The following is a 15,805-nucleotide window of genomic DNA, read 5'->3' as shown; positions in this document are numbered from 1 at the left end:
CAGTGTAATTTGTTTAAAAGAAAAAATAATGTGATAACTGTTTGGATGTACTGCAGAAAGGAATGTGGTAATGTGTATTGCCAACTATTTTTAAAATATACTTGACAGTACTTGCATTTTCAGTTTTTTTATTGCCAATGTAGAGCCTATAATGTCAGCTAAAGCTGCTAAAGCTTCAGACTGCGTGCTTTAACTGAGATATCAGTCGAGGATCTTCGCTTTGCTCTTTATTTTGCAACTTTGTACACAAACTGCACTGTGGATTTTGCCTCTTCGACGGACATTTCGCACACAACGTATGTCCCCTATCTAATAAGACTTTAATTTAAAATGGCCTTTATGCACCTCATTGTTCAGATTTCCTATTTATTACGGACTTGGGAAAGACCCATTTGCGTCGAAACGTCAATGATTTGATGAAATGGGAGCATTTTTCGGTAGCGGCGGTATGCTGACGGCTTTTCCTATTGTGACCCAGCACTATGTGCCCCAGCACCATGTGACCCAGCACCATGTGACCCAGCACTATGTGCCCCAGCACCATGTGACCCAGCACTATGTGCCCCAGCACTATGTGACCCAGCACTATGTGACCCAGCACTATGTGACCCAGCACTATGTGACCCAGCAATATGTCGGGAGGGTGGGTGTGAGTGGTGCACAAATTTGAAAAGAAATGCCTCCAGCAACGAACACTGTGGGACTCTTATTGAAATAAAGCTTTCGGAATCCAGCGAAGGACAAAGACAAGCAAACAAATGACGTCGCTCAAAGTTGAGCCTTTCTTCTGCATGTTGAGCAGTAAATTTGGTCCCTCTCTTGAATCGGGCAGCTAAGCTGCTTGCCAGCCCGAACTAAACAAAAAATTAATAATAATAATAATAATAATAATAATAATAATAATAATAAAGACTGAATCTTCAACTAAAAAACGACTGTTGTCTTTCTTGGCCAGTCACAATCGACATAAAATGCACTCTATGGGTTCTGCAGAACACCTTTCCCAGGCCAATTGCACCGATCACACGCGGTTCGCACAGTCCCCTCCATCTGTACCTGTATCCTCCCCTTCATATGTTACGGTTGAGTAGTGATGTCAATCAGGTGTTCACAACGAGGGGTGGGACTCTCCATGAGGGCGTCTGGAGCCAAGTTGCCAGGAAGAATCTTCAGTGACTGAGGGAACAGGAGAGGAAGTGGAGAAATAATCATCTGTGTTTGTTTCAATGCTAGAAGTATAAAAACTACATTTTTGGAACTTGAGAATATTGTAAGGTGGGGACAATGACATAGTTGGAATTACAAAGACATGGCTTGGGGAAAGGGGTATGGGACGAAAAAAGATGGTGAAAGATGGTGTTGCAGCTCTCTATATAAGAGGAAGTCTTAATGTGTTGGAATTCCAGAAATTGACCAACTCATGCCTAGTGAGGATATCTAGATTAAGCTCATGGGGGAACATGAAGAGGGCCATAATATAGTGTAGGTGTATGTTACTGTACATGAATAAAGCCATATGGGATGACTGTACTGAGACTAATAAGACTGAATATTGTAAAAAATAAAAAGAAAGAAAAAAATAAGCTCTTCAATGCTCTTAATAATGCTCTTTGAAAGGCAAATTGCTCAAGATGCAAAAAGTGATCCTAAACATTTATTTCAATACTGCAGTAGGGAAGGGAAAGGAGGAGGTTAAGTGTCTTAGGAATAGAGGGAGCCTTGCTTTAAAAGAACATAATGATGAGAACAGGCCATTCAGCCGAACAATACTTCCCATTTTCCTGACTAAATTGTACCTAGTGCTCCGATTACCTACAGACTAGATAGCGTCTAACACTGTATCAAGCCTGGTCTTGAAAATCCTTAGAATTTCTGCCTCTCACTATGTGACCTGGCTGGCTGTGCCACACATTTACCACTCTCTGCATGAAATTATTCTTCCTAATATCTGTATGGAATTTACCTTTAGCTAGTTTCCATGCATGCCCCCTCATTCTACAGACCTCAACCTGGACGATCTCTTGTAGTTCACCCTGTTGATCTCCTTTATGAATTTAAAAGCCTCAATCCAATCACCCCTTAGTCTCTTTTCACTAAGCTTGAAGAGGTTAAGCTTGTTAAGTCGTTCCTCATAGCTTTCATCTTTCATACCAGGAATCAATTTGGTTGCTCTTCTTTGAACCTTTTCCAGAGCCTCTATATCTTTCTTGTAGTTTGGTCCCTGGAACTGCGCACAATACTCCAAGTGTGGTGTAACAAATGTATAAGATAACTATCTTGGATGTATACTCAATACTTTTGGCTATATATCCCAGCATCCTATTGACCTTTCTTATTGCTACAGCACAGTGCCGAGAACCTGAAAGGCTTTGATCAACCATTACTCCCAAGTCTTTTTCAAACTGAGCACATTCCAATTTTGTTTCTCCCATAAAGTAATCCCGCCTAATGTTTTTATTTCCCTCATGCAGATCTTTCCATTTGGCTATATTAAATATCATTTGCCAGGTTTCTGCTGACTTCTGGATTTTATTTAATTATGGATCTTATTGGACAGAGAACATAGAATGATTAAAGCCATCTTGATTATTATTATTATTATTAGTAGTAGTAGTAGTAGTAGTAGTAGTTGTAGTTGTAGTTGTAGTATTAAGAGGGCTCTGTCCCTCAGCCAGAAGCAACAGCAAACAACTCAATCTCCACATCGAATGTAATGTAATGTAATGACTTGACAGTTCTTACAGTTCTATTTTAGTTTTCCCTAACACACATCTGGGCACTTATAAAATGCAAACAAGCAAAGATCAGGCTGAACTGCAAACGGGTCACAGATTAAGTCGTGCCACTGTTTTTAGCTGCGACCGCAGCCCTATAGCTCTGTCTGTCGTTCGGTCGGCTGGTCAGTTGGTTGGTCGGTTGGTCCACAAAAGTGCCCCACCCCGTAGCGGCCACAGTTTTCGCCCCAGGAGGCTGAAATTTGGCGTGGAGGTTGGTCATGACCAAAGGTAGAGCTGAGTAACTGGATGCATGCACACATGGATGCATGCGCGTGTGCGGTCGCAGCTATTGCGGATTCACGCTTGTTTCTATATTTTATTGAGGTCTGAGGCCACTTTCAGACTTTGCGTGTAAAAAGTGAAGAATACTGCCTGGTAAACAATTTAATACTTTCAGCCAATCAAAATGTGCAGCATAGAGGGGAAAAAAAGCCATTCATAACAAATGACATAAAAACAATGGAAATGCAAATTAGGCAAACACCCGGGAACACAAATAAGATTTTAGATGCTTTTTAGAAATTTGAACTGACTGCACCAGTCTAAAGATTTGGGGAGGCTTTTCCACAGTCTGTGGGTCAGCACTGCGAAGGCACGGTGGCCTTTAGGCAGTTTTCACATTGGTTCTGTCAAACAAATTGCATGGCTTTCAATTTCATCATCACAGATCATCACCCCTCAGTACACAAGAAATTACATTTTACATTTACATGACATTAACATTACATTACATTACATTACAGGCATTTGGCAGACGCTCTTATCCAGAGCGACGTACAACAAAGTGTATAACCATAACCAGGAACAAGTATGACGAAACCCCTAGAGAGAAGTACCGGTCCAAGTACAGGGAACAACCGCATAGTTCAACTTGGACCCTGGTGGTTAAAGTGATTAACACTAACAACGAGAACGGCAACAACGCAATCTATGGAAAAATAAAAATAAATAAAAATACAAGTAGTCGTTAAGACTGGCGCATCAACTAAGTCACCTATTAAACAGCTGCCTAGTTACACCCCTAAGTTTAGTCATTTACAGGGGGGGAAGGGAGGGATGGGGAGAGGTGCAGCCTGAAGAGGTGGGTCTTCAGTCGTCGTTTGAAATGGGTCACAGTCTCAGCTGTTCTGACCTCCACAGGGAGGTCATTCCACCATCGTGGGGCCAGAACAGACAGGAGACGTGTTCTGGAAGTGCAGGTGCGAAGAGGGGGAGGTGCTAGGCATCCTGAGGTAGCAGAACGGAGGGATCTGGTTGGCATGTAGGGTTTGAAAATCTTGTGAAGGTATGCTGGGGCTGATCCCTTGACTGCCTGGTATGCTAGGACCAATGTTTTGAATTTGATGCGAGCTATAACAGGCAGCCAGTGGAGGGTAGTGTGCAGGGGAGTTACGTGGGAGTGTCTGGGGAGGTTGAAGACCAGACGAGCCGCAGCATTCTGGATGAGCTGCAGGGGTCTGGTGGCAGATGCCGGTAGTCCAGCCAGAAGAGAGTTGCAGTAGTCCAGGCGGGATAGAACCATTGCTTGGACCAGGAGCTGGGTTGAGTAGGTGGTGAGAAAGGGGCGGATTCTGCGGATATTGTATAGGAAAAATCTGCATGCCCGGGTTACTGCTGCAATGTTGTTGGAGAGGGACAGCCTGTTGTCCATCATCACTCCGAGATTCTTGGCGCAGGGTGATGATGTCACTACGGTGTCCCCTAAGGAAATGGAAAAGTCGAGGAGGGGAGAGGATAGGGCAGGAATAAAGATTAGCTCCGTCTTTCCCGGGTTGAGCTTCAGGTGGTGATTGTCCATCCAGCTGTGTATGTCCCTCAGGCAAGCGGAGATGCGGGCGGGGACCTGTGTGTCCGATGGGGAGAAGGAGAGAAAGAGTTGCGTGTCGTCGGCATAGGAATGAATGACACTTTAAAATGACACTTTAAAAGAACAAAACATAGTTTGTCCCAGTCACTTACAGGTTGTTCCTCTCCAGATCCCTTTACCTTAACCCAATATGCCAATGACAACTTTGAACGTCTTAAATATAATGGTAATATAATTCCTCAGCTTCCACCAGTAGTGCATTAGTAGGAGTTGTTTTAATTGCACCAATAGATGCTTAGAGCTCTGAACTGTATTCTGTCTAATTTTTCCAGATCACTCTTGGCTCCTGCTCCATACACCATACACCCATAATCAATGCATGGTCATATTAAAGCCCTATAGTTATCCAGTAATGATTGTTTATCTGCTCCCCATTCATAACCAGAAACGGATCTCATGAGATTCAGTACTCTTTTACATTTTGTTTCAATATGTTTAACATGAGTTCTCTGTATACATTTCTCATCACCATTTACCATTTACCATTTACCATTTACCATTAATCAAACCATAACCCTAGATATTTGAACTCTGTTACCCCATACATTGCCCATACACTTTAAGCTGTATATGATCAATCCTTCTCTTTCTGGTAAAGAACATGTAGCATGACTTTGCAACTGACATCTTAAATCCCCAGTCATATGACCATCTTTCAACATTCAATATGGCACTCTGAATGCTATTAATCACATGTCTAATATTTTTCCCTCTTTTCCATATAACCCCATCATCTGCATAAAGTGATGACCCAATATCTCTACCAACATTCATAAAAATATCATTTATCATAATGTTAAACAGAATAGGGCTAATAGCACTACCTTGAGGAATACCATTTACAATATCAAAATCATCTGAAACAGCATCTCCAACTTTAACACAGAATGTCCGACCAGACAGGAAATCGAAAACCCAGTTGTTTAGCTTTCCGCCTATACCAATTTTATGCATTTTAATCAATAGTCCTTCTCTCCACATGGAATCATAAGCTTTCTCAATATCGAAATACACTATAGCCATGACCTCTTACATACTAATTGCTTTTTCTGCCTCATTACTTACTTTCACTAAAGCATCTAGCGTAGATCTACCTTTACGGAATCCACTTTGACGTGCTTAGCAATCCTCTTTGTTCTGAACAGTATGACAATCTACGAACAATTATCTTTTCCATCCATTTACACAAGTGAGATGTCAACGCTATAGGCCTGTAGTTTCCTGCATTAGCTGGGTCTTTGCCAGGCTTACCAAAAGGTAGAATCAAAGCCCCTTTCCAACCGCAAGGCATTACACCTTCTCTCCACATCTTACTAAACAGGTTCAATATAATTTTCAAGACTTCATCTGGTAACTGTCTAAACAAAATTGTCTGGAACAGTATATCCACTTCCCTCCCAGGCCATTTTTAACTCATGTAATGTAAAGCCCATGTCAAGTGATGATCCATCACTATGCTTTTTCTTTGTTACATCAGCATTTGCTCTTAAAATTTCATCTTTTCGTTGTTTATGTATCTCATCTAAATGACTTCCAATATGTACACTTGCAAACTTCTTACCCAATAGATCAGCCTTTTCCTTATTTGTAATTGCCAGATATTCTCCATCTATCAACACTGGGATTTTAACAGATTTTTTTTTCCCACTCATCTTTTTAATCATTGACCAAATGTCACCCAATTCTTTTCTTCTGCTAATGGAGCAGCAGAATTGCATCCATGCATTCTTCTCGGATGACTTAATCATTTTTTGTGCCACAGCTCTCTTCCTTTGATAATCAATCAGATTATATTGACTCAAATGATTTCTTAATACTCTGAATGCATGATTTCTTTCTTTTATAGCATTTTTACATTCATCATTCCACCATGGAACCAGTTTCTTTTACCATTCACTGTGCTCTTAGGAATGCATATTGATGCAGCACTAATATATTCTTTCAGTGTATTCAATACATCCTCTAAATTTTTCCCAGTCAGCTTTAGGAAAACACCATCTTTCTATTACGTTACCTTCCTGTACATACATATCAAAATTCATAGAGCATAATATCGGAAAGTGATCACTCCGTATGTTAGAATCATTCTTTACATTCCATTCACATGAATTACTCATATTCCCAGAGACTAAGGTAAGATCTAGAAATTAAACTGAATTTCTTGTAACATCCACCCTAGTACCTCTTTCATCATTGAGACAAGTAAGTGATCTCTCCTCGATTAGTTCTTCAACTACTTCTCCATTTGTGTCAGTATGTTCACTGCCCCATAGAGTATAGTGAGAATTAAAATCTCCACACCATATTTCTCTTCTATCAATATGTTCTCGAAATGAAATATTTGCATTGACAGCTTCTTACAAGGATTATAAAAATGGACTAATTTGATATCTCCTCTGGGACTACACATTTCTATCACTATACACTCGTACTCATTTGGAATGTTTACTCTTCTATATGCTAAAGTATCCTTAATGAATGTTACACATGCTCCACCTTGTTTTCCAATTCTGTACTCTGCAGTTCTTCTTCTTCTTCTTCTTCTTCTTCTTCTTAATCTTTGTTCATTTTAATGGCAGTTTGAAAACAGCAAAAGGTGCATTACCGCCATCCACTGACCTGGAGTGTCAACTGAGGAGATTTACAGATTACATCGCTTTTATGTAATGTATGGAGAAAAAAATTGATTCCTCCATCCCTGTAGATTTCCTCTACATTTTGTAAACATTGCATTCCTCCACTATCTCTTGTAAACTTCCAAAATTCCACTTTCTCTCCTGTATTTTCTATAATCAGTAATGATGTGGAAAAATAGTCTCTTCTTCCCCACAAAAATTCACACCTAATTGATTTGTGCTTCTTAATAATATGCAGTGTTCTATTAAATCCTGTGTGAGCAAGTTTTAGTCCGCAAATAAATGCCAACCCTTGCTTTCTCTGTTCCACACAAGGTGATACCTCTTTTTAAAATGACGCTTTGGCTTTTGATTAGCTAATACTGACCCGAAACTGCATATCGCTTGATTTCAAAGCTTTTTTTGCTCATTTATCTGCCAGCTCATTGCCAAGTACTCCTACATGAGCAGGAATCCGTACCAATTTGAATTCTGCATGTTCCTGATCAGCCTAGTGCAGCTGCTTATGCACACAGTGAAAACCTACAAACCTGAATGAACATTTGCTTCAGATGAACAGTTTGCTTCGTTTTGAAGTAAATTAATTAGGTGCTTTCCATGTTTAGATGATTACTTATTATTTACTTATTATTATTATTATTATTATTATTATTATTATTATTATTATTATTTACCCTCTTACACCACATTATGCCCAAAATAGCTTTGCATACCATGAGATGCCCTTCTGTACACCAGTTGTAAACAGCTGATAGTAGACCGCTTCTGGCCTGTTGAGAATTTTCTAGCTGTTATTTGATCATTTCTCTTGACCTGCTGAAATACTGTGAACAGAAGGCTGGTAATGTCCCTATTGCTGGCATTTCCATGTGGTCACTGAACTGGGATTTTAGTGTGAGTTTACTGACATCTAGTGGTGAAAATATGCAAGACCTTTACAATGCCGACAAGCCCTGCCAGCATCTACCATTACCAGACATTGGGATATTAATGTTACCCCATCTGCCCCAAACTCATGCTCTATTGCCTCAATGTCCAATTACTTATCAGACATTTAATTCATGGCTCAATTCTCTTTTGTAATGACAACCTGGGGAATCAGCGTGAGGGGAATTAAAGGTGTGTAACCACTCAGATGTAGGGGATGAGTTGGTGGTCAGATGTTTGTGGTACCTGGACCTCCAGGTGAGAGAAACTACCTGTGGCCAATGACCATTCCACCACTGTCTGTGTTAATGTATGGCATTTGCCACGTAACTATACCCTCCAACAATGCAAAAACAAAAGGTATGAGAGCCATGTGAGGCCACTAATTAAATAAATAAACTGCACAGATAACCTTCAACTCGCCTCGCCTGGTTTTAATGTTTAAGTCTCTATGTCTGTATGATACGCCCTGCTGTAGCCTGCCCTGCCCTGATTTGGCTGATGCAGTACATACCTGTGTCCAGATGGGGTCAGCAGAGGTCATGTTTCACTGTCAGCCAAAACTAAGAGCAAGTGGGGTAAAAAAAAAAAGAGCAGATTATTGCCTGAGGTATTAAACTATGGTAAAATAGACTGCCCGTGTATATTAATTTAATACATGGTTCAGAAGAGCAAGGTCACCCATCCAGGCCTACAGATGATAGGAGTTTGACCCCAGAGAGGTTCAACTCAGGAGCAAAATGCAGTGTGAATATTCCCTTTCCTCTGACATCATGCTTGAGTCACCGAGTCCTCCTGCTGTTTGTCTCGTCTGTGTGATTGGGGGGAGTGGGGAGAGGGGGAGGGTTGTCTGGGGAAAGGATTGCCTAATGTGCCTGAGGACTCCATCTTGAAAGAATTGCAGATGTCAGCAACCTTCCTCTCAAAAAAGGTGGGACACATGTGGTACCCCCACACAGCGAAGAAGATGATGAGGGAGGAAGAAGAGCCCAGTGATCACAGTTTGAGTTTAGTTGTATTTTGAGGTCAACAAGTCTCATAATCAACCACAAAATGGCCCCCAGATACCAACAAGCTCCCTCTCCTAAACACTGTTTAAAGATATTGTGTTGAAGAAGATCTCTGAAACACCCGAAGTGGATGCTGTAACTCGAACTCCTAAATAAGTATGAAATATTAACTGCAATATAATTTACACACAGAATGTGTTGCCTGAGGTGTACTTTCTGAGAGAAATCAGCATGACTCTGATAGGCCTACATGACCTAACCTGACCTGAAAAGTTGCGAAAGTTAAACATTTAACTGTGACACTGACTGTGGGACTTCAACCCCCTCCAGCATCGCAGAGTATCCGAACGTTGCCGGAAGTTGTACTGGTTATCATGTACGTCTCATTCATCTGCATTTCAGTGCCAAGTTTTTCTCTCCTCTGCAGAGGAGCTGCGGGTAGGAGACGCTCACGTGGTTTCTGTGCTTTGATCACGCGCTCGCGTCGGAAGGCTATGAGCCACAGCGTCTGCTATTTTTATTTTTTTCTAGAGGTAATCAGATAAGTAAGATATGCCCTGGTATTTTACAGCAGTTCTGTAGCTTCCTGTGGCAGGAAAATAACGGCTATACCTACGCGAGTGTGTGTATGTTTGAAATAAACAAATGCAGCAGGGTTCTTCCACAAGAGAAATTTAATGTACGTGTGTTTGTGTTTATACTCTGGCATACATGGTGGTGTCAGTACCATGCCTGGGAGCTTATAAAATATAAATCTTATCATAATAAGTTCCACTTTTAGAGCACAAAATCAGTTTATTGTGTGGTATATTTTCACTGATTCCAAATATAACGGGTGCATTATTTACTGCAGCACTATTTCAATCCAAAGGTCATATAACTCAGCCCGGACACAGGAGTGACCGCTGTCCATTCAGCACCACGTGGTGACAGAGTACCATCTCACCGCAAATATCCATCAGCACGAGGTCACAGCTGTGTCTGACACACCACAAACATGCGAGACGGAAGCTTTGATTTCTGTACCGATCATTTCAGCAGCGGTGCACAAACTGTAGCCCAATGTGTTCCGAAACAAGACCGCATTTTCTTAGCAAGGACGAAAACTCAGTCTTTGAAAGTCTTTTGGAGGCTCCCAGCATGAGTTCTACAGATACTCACCGTTCTTTGAAACTATATAGTCAATATTTGCGTAGGGCCTATTTTCTTAAAAGCATAATCGTTTTAGAAAGTACTGTAGTTGTGGTGATGTATGAAACAGATAGTGCTTTATGTCAAATAACTGCACTGAACTTCCCAGAAAACGTTTATGTAGTCTGCAGGCTTTTCTTCATTTTCCCTTCCCTGGGCTGGCCAATCGGTGCTCAGCTTTTCTTTTCTCAATGACGTCATTACAGTTCCGACGGCGGTAAAGTCGAACGGGACTTCCGGGAAATCTGTCAGTGCAGCAGCTCCGTGAAGCTAGCGGCAAATTTTAACGATTTTTTTCACAATTTATTTTGCAACGATACAGGTAATCGATGTCCACTGATCCGTAAGTATTTTTGCTAATATTTATCTGTGGCGAAAGCTCACGATTGCGCACGTGGTGAAGAAGGATAATGAGGATAAAAAGCCTGCTGCTCAAGTTCTTAGCTTGTTGAATTTAAGTTGTTGTTGACAGCAACGCAGATGGGCCGCTTTTTAGCTGTATTGGTAGCCACCTTTATTTTATTTTAAAGAAAAATGTGAAACAATGTGAAGTATTTATAATATCTGCTAAGTGGCTATAAATATAATTTTTTTCTATGCGCAGGATTTTTGGTTGTTAATATGGAAAGTATTGGCGCAAGTCAGATGGTAGCTTGTTCATTAAGCATTGTGATGAAGCGTACAGATTGCTATCTGCCATTCAACTGAGACTTCTGAGTGAAACGCATTATAAGCTGACTAATCCTATTATTATAATTGGAGAGTGGTTTGTGTGTTTGTGTGTCCCACCACTCCTCCGATCCACATTCCTCCAGTCCCTCAAAACTTGCCCCAAAAAAATGTTCAGGGGGCCGCCCATTGCATATAGAGTTTTCCATCATTTCATTTTTAATGTTAAATAAATAATCGGCAGTTTTACTTTTTATTTTGGAATCCGGAACTACTGTACTTTCCACCGTACCAACCAAATCAGCTGAATTGGTAACGTCCGTCGGTACGATGCTTATGTTACTCATTGGAAAGATGCAGCGGGATGATGAACAGTGCGGCGAGCGGAATAATGCGCGTGCTGTGCGTCAGTGCGCTGCAGGAGAGCTGAACGGGGGGAGTGGCCGCGTTCTCAGTCTGAGTGCTGCGGGACCAGCTTGGACTCCTCAGGAGGAAGAGCTGCACGTGGAGGATGAGGGATTTGAAGATGTGGAGGACAGGGACCCAACGGCCCATCATCCCGCTCCTCCATCAGGTAAACCACCCACCCCCCCCTGCAGCCCTGAGGCCTGTCCCCAGTACCCTCACCAAACAGAGCACTCCTCCCCAGTCTGCCACTGCTGCTCCACCTGGGACAGACCCTCAGGTAAGATTTTACTGTTAACACACAGCACTGGCTTTGTGTGTTAAATGTTTCACTATGAATTGAACCCATAGAAGTCTTATATTTTGTTAAATATTGGACTATTAACAAATGTCTTGTTGTAGAACCTACATTTCTCCATGGAAAGAAAAACTAAAATTCTTATTTTTCTTGTTAAAATGAGTGTAGAGGGTTGGTCAGTCTGCTGGGTTTCATTGTCATAATTATTCTTTTTAAACCTTTAATAAAAATGCATATTTTCACTAAAATTCAGTCTTTCGCTGTGTTATTACATCCTATTTTCATGTCTTTTATTTGCTTTATGCATTTGCATGTCCACTGAAAATGTATCAGGAATATTATCGTTTTTTAAACAAAATGCATCAGGGCTTTGCTGCATAGGGTTTCAGACTGCACTTTGTCTTTTATTGTTTTTTTTTTTAAATTATTGCACTCATTAGAAGATCATCACCTGAACAGGCCTCATACAAAAACATTAAAATCTGAAAATAAACCAACACAAACACAGTTATGATCAATTTACAAAAGTCCAAATCAAAATCAAAATCTTTGCGGTTTCAACTGTACATGGTAGATGTGTGATGGATGGGTGTCTCTCTGGGGGGTGGACTAAATAATCAGTTCTTTCCAATGGTCCACCCCCCATTTCTCTCTCGCCAGGTTTTTGTTTTTCCTAAAGGCCCAAGACTGCACTGGGTTTCAGACTGCACAGCCAAACACTGCACTGAAAACTCCATCCTTTTTAGAAACGAGCCGCTTTCTTCTTCTGTGTCTGTCAGCGCAGTGTGTCACAGGGGCGGGGTCTTCTGGTGGGAGGAGTCCTGACAGCCTGCAGTGACGCAGAGTTGGAATATATGGAGAAAATGTAAATGGCGTGCGCTGATTTGTCACTGTGGCTGTTTGAAGTGTTCCTGCAGTGCTCTTATAAGGCAGCAGTGATTGTGATTGGTGGGGGGGAAAGAGTGTGCTCTCTCAGAGGGGGGCCGGGTGTGTGCACAGGGCTCAGTCTCTCTGAGAGCTCAGAGGTGAAGGTGTGAGCATCCACTCTGCTCTGAGGAAGGTTTGGTATGTTTGCGCTGAAGATGGAGAGATGTCTGTTCTTTCTCTCGCTATCCTCCCTGCTCCTGCTCTCCACAGTCAGTGAGTACCAGCTTTATCCTCCTCTTCAGCTTCTCCACACCCAGTCAGGGCTCAGAGACTGGGGGTCAGGGCCAAGGGGTCAGAGGGGCAGCTCTCCAGGCAGGGCAGGGCTCCAGGCCGTCTCTAAACACCAGAGTTTACTGTAGTAATATTTCTCTGCATCATTCAGGAAGCTTTCATTAAACTAATTTTATTATTAATTATTTAGGAAATGTTTCTGTATTTGATTCACTGGTATATAAAACATGATATTTGAATAATCCAGCCAAGATAAAGTTTTTTGTTTGATCATGTTTTGTGTTTTAGTAAATATAAATATATGTGAATATAAAGATCTTTTTCAAATATTGTTTTTATCGTTTCCGTGTCTGTAATTTGGCACCTGATAGTCATGAAAAAGTCCAGGTATTAGTTGGCGTTCCCAGAAATACCTGATGTTTGCGTGAAATTTATATCATAAGTTGGCCGAATTAATATTTTCACTTTTTGTAGTTGTAAGTTGCTTTTTATTAGTGTATTTTTATAAGAACTCTTCCGTCTTTAGTGCGTTATAACGGAAGGCAGAACGGAAATGTGACGTACTCTCTTCAGTGATACATTTGATGCCTTTATGGCAGCACATTAATAATATATTGCACTTATTAAAACGTTCTCATCTCATGAAACTTATTACAGCAACTTTGAAAAAAAAAAAAATGAAAAAAAAACTTGGCACATGTTAGCACATCAGTGGTAACACCTGCTCAAACCTCAACTTCAAAAGCAGGACTGAAGCAACATTGATCCAGAGTCAGACTTCCTGTGTAATTCTTTTCAAATAACACACTCTGAACAGATAATATTCTCCACCACTGCTTACGGCTGCAAATGGAAAATATTTTATTTGAAACTCACGTAAGTTTGAATATGTGGCATTTTTCATAATATTTTACTATCAATTTAAAAACATGCAAAATTTTCAAATTAAATAATTATTGAAATTGCACAAGAAATATAATGAGGACATACTCCATAGGATGAACGCTTAAAGCATAAAAGTGATTGTTAAACAGGAATTTTGTAGAGCTGAACTACTAACGTCAAATAAATAAAAAAATATATATATAAGCTAACAATTCAAATTCATGTTTAATCCTCATTGTGGAAACATACCATTTCACTGAAAACATTACATGACATTTAATTGGAAGACACTTTTATTCAAAGTAATGTACAATAAGTGCATAACAACACCGTTACTAATGTAAAATATTAAAACATTATGACATATTAACATTAAATGGTTAAAATGCATTCCAGATAAATCTCCTTTTTCACTGATAAACGAGTTCTTATGAAGATGCACTGAGCTTGGTAGGAAGAATGGTCTCCTGTTGCTCGCCTGTGTCTTTTGAGGAGCCGTACTCTGCACAGCCAGCGTTTTACGATGCACAGGAGTTTACTGAGGTTCATGTCTGAGTGACCATTCCGCCAGGAAATGCAACAGAATGTGAAAAGTCTTAGTACTGAACTGCAATAAACACACTTGGTATTCCAGTCTACTTCTAACGCTCTCAGTTTCTGTGGAAAGTAGATGCTGGTAAGGCTGATTACATTTTGAATAGATCTGTGTCTGTACTCCACTTGAGATATCTGCAAATGTCAAATCTCAAGTTTTTAATACCATCTCACTCACAGCATTCTCATTTCCTATTTTCAGTGCAGCAAAACAGTTCTTACGTCTGAGAAAGTGAAGGGTTTACTCCACCTTGTGGCCAAAGTGTGCACCTGCATTCTGTAGGGGCTTAAGCACCAGTGGCGTCACTAGGGTTGGTGATACCCGGTGCGGTCGACCGTTGGTGTCACCCGATTTTGTGGATGGGTGCGGGTGTGGTGGGGGGTGGGGGGGTGCGGGTGGGGGTTGGGGTGCAGGCAGGTGTGGGCGCAAGGAATTGCGTGTTATGACGCCTCTGATAAGCACTGTCACACAAGTGCCATCTGCTTATTCAGTCATGTGACTGGCCTCACTGGCAGAGCTTGTGTCACAGCGTACAAAGCCAGGGTAATAGAGCACAACCTAGTGGTGTGCCTGTGTTCCTGCAGACACTGCTGGGGGCATATCCTTTTCAACTCTCAGCAAAAACTTGGGGTTTACACCCATGGTGAACCAGGCTAAACATTATTGAGAATCTAGAAACAGTGGTACTACATAAGAACCAGGTTTATCTATAATATGTTTATGTACAGCACTGTGTGTCGTAGTTTTTTCCATGTTTGGTTTATTGACTGTTCATTTCCGTTTAGTTGCGTGCTGATGTGTTCCAGTCTTTTATTTTTAATTGTTTGTTTATATTGTTTGAGGGTTTCACAGTATCTTAGGCGTAAATCTTGGTTTTTGGGATTTTTATGTTTTTGGTTCTCAGCTTTTTTCTCATAGTTTTACATTCCTCATCAAACCATTTTTTGTTACATTCTTATTATCATTTTTCATATTTGTGGTTATTAACTTGGATTTTTTAGCTACTTAAAAAAATTATTAAAGTAAATTATGGCCAGGTCTATGCCTTATTTTGAGGGTTGATACTGTGTGTTTTGAAATATTTATATTAGAATTTTTCTTTAATCACTGCCAATTGCCTCTTTGTATAATTGTGTGCTGTTTGGAGCCCATCTGTAGAAAGGATTGAGGTTATGTATGTGTGTTGGACTGCTGTGTTCTCTTCATGAACTCAGTGATCTGACTGTGATCTGATAAGGGTGTTTGTGGTCTGACAGTAAATGCATTTATGGAGGAGGGGTTTAGGTCCGGGATGGCATAGTTTACTACACTGTTACCAAGAGCTGAACTGTATGTACAGTATATCTACCTAAAGAGTCCCCTCTGATCATGCCATTTATTATATAGA

General features: G+C 40.7%; 1 protein-coding gene across 1 annotated transcript in view; it reads left to right on the top strand.

The window, feature by feature from the left end:
• Positions 1-15,805, top strand: part of LOC118220427 — a 426,649-nt gene that overhangs the window by 164,115 nt on the left and 246,729 nt on the right. The gene's annotated exons all lie outside the window — the stretch shown is intronic.

Source organism: Anguilla anguilla, chromosome 2 (assembly GCF_013347855.1).
Source record: "Anguilla anguilla isolate fAngAng1 chromosome 2, fAngAng1.pri, whole genome shotgun sequence".
Lineage (NCBI taxonomy): Eukaryota > Metazoa > Chordata > Actinopteri > Anguilliformes > Anguillidae > Anguilla > Anguilla anguilla.
The sequence above is the reverse complement of the archived record's forward strand: the minus strand, read 5'-3'. Positions and strand labels throughout refer to the sequence as shown.